This window comes from Silene latifolia, chromosome X (assembly GCF_048544455.1).
Source record: "Silene latifolia isolate original U9 population chromosome X, ASM4854445v1, whole genome shotgun sequence".
NCBI lineage: Eukaryota > Viridiplantae > Streptophyta > Magnoliopsida > Caryophyllales > Caryophyllaceae > Silene > Silene latifolia.
Genome location: NC_133537.1, coordinates 95,863,147 through 95,865,053, shown reverse-complemented (window position 1 = coordinate 95,865,053; position 1,907 = coordinate 95,863,147). Strand labels below are relative to the sequence as shown.

General features: G+C 37.8%; 1 long non-coding RNA gene across 1 annotated transcript; it reads right to left on the bottom strand.

Annotated features, from left to right (window-relative positions):
• Window positions 1-252: 252 nt before the first annotated feature.
• On the bottom strand, window positions 253-1,459 carry LOC141623475 (uncharacterized). Its single transcript, XR_012533402.1, has 2 exons — window positions 662-1,459; window positions 253-582 (listed from the first exon to the last, which is right to left on the bottom strand). It is a non-coding gene; the product is annotated as an uncharacterized LOC141623475 (long non-coding RNA).
• Window positions 1,460-1,907: the final 448 nt, after the last annotated feature.

Below are 1,907 nucleotides of genomic sequence, written 5' to 3'. Positions count from 1 at the left end.
TGAGTAACAATAGAATAACAAAAGAATAAGACCAGAGTAACAATTGGATAATTATGGTAACATTGGAGTGACAATAGAATAACACACAATAATAATGGAAAAACAATGGAATAACGGTAACTTAGAGTAACAATGGAATAACACCAAGTAAGAATGGGATATTGGTAACATTAGAGTAACAATGCAATAATAAAAGAATAACAATGGAATATCACCACAGTATCAATGAAGACATATACAAAGCAACTTCTCAAGTTTCATTTTTTGACATTAAATTCAGACATTACCAAAACCAATTATCCACCAACCTTCACATAGTTTATTTAGAACTAAGTTAGGTTTTACACAATCACATAAAACTAGTATTTGTACACTTTAATTTTTGAAAGATGAGCTTCTAATTCTTTTATCCTCTCTTCTTGTCTTGCTTCCAGAAGCTCCTGTAAACGCCTCTCGAGCTCAAGAGGAGGATTAGGAACACCATTATGTTCCGGGGTGAATCTATCATTGGGGGTGTATGACCTCTTCGGAGGAGTTAACTGATGGTGTTCCTGTTCCTGTTGCCTTGCCATTAGAAGACATCTGCCAAATCAAATTCATTACCTAGTGTAATGCAATTCATCTGAAACTGTCAAAAGCTTAAGCAGATAAAGTTGTTTACCTTAGTGACATCCTCTTGATGTTCCAATTGCTCACCAGTCTCACTGTACCCTTCTGTCTCAATGTCAATCTGCAACCTCTCTAGTTCAGCAGCCAATTCCTCCTCAAGACAACTTACTCCATCCACGCACCGTTGTGTTTCATACATATCACAGTGTTTGTCACACACACCACTCATCCCGGGCTCCTCTTGACTAGACCCGAGTCCATGAGCCTCTTGTGAATACGCGCTAAGATTGCTTGGACTGTTAATGGTGGTGCTTATGGCATAGGTAACTTCAGATTAAGACAAACAACCCAACGACCGTTAATGGTGGTGCTAAATTTTCTCCAACACAGAGAATCGCTTTAATTAACCCAAAACGATCCTTGATTTCGAATAAAGACAGATTTTCGAAACCCAAATTGCTGAATTTGTTTTCGAAAATTAAACAATTATAGATCAAACCTTGCTTTAATGGCGGAAATACTCCTTGTAATTGCTGAAAACCCGACAAAATTCCCAAACTCACGCCTAAAATCAAACAGATATTGGTTCTAACTCGAAACTAGAACCCTAATTCAAAATTGGTGGTGGTGCTTCGTGTTTGCTTAACGGCACGTGGGGAAGGAAGCAGCGGTGGTCGGCGAAACGGTGGTGGGAGTGGTGGAAGGCGACGTAAGGCGAGAGTAGGAGAGGAGCACGGTTGTGAGAAGTATCGTGTTTGAAGGGAAGACCAGTGTGAAGGGAAGACCAGTGTGAAGCATACTAAATTTTCTCCATTGAAGATGCTCGAGAGGACCATCTTATTTTATTTGACATCATCTCAGTCGTATATCTAACCCTATTTATTTAATGGTTGAGATTTGTGAGCACACTTGACCCAGCTAGGGGGGTGATGATTGGACCAAACTCACTATAAGAACCAAACTCATGAGATCTCGCCTCATAAAATATATATACACAAATTGTTATATAAGGTGGTCTCATACCATGAGACCAACCCAATTTACTTAAAAGCCCAAAAAGTTAATTAAAATTTTAAAAAAAGAAAAAAGAAATACAAACCCACTACGTGAGAAGTGAGAATGAGATAACCGTCATCTTCCCAAAAAGAAACCAACGATTAACCCCACTAATTATCTCCCAAATAAAAAAAAAAAAAAAAAATCATTTTCTTGTCTTCCAGAAAAATACGAAAAAAAAAAATACGTCTTCGGTTTTTATTGCAAATTTTGTGGGTTCTCTATGTATGCAATTTCATGAC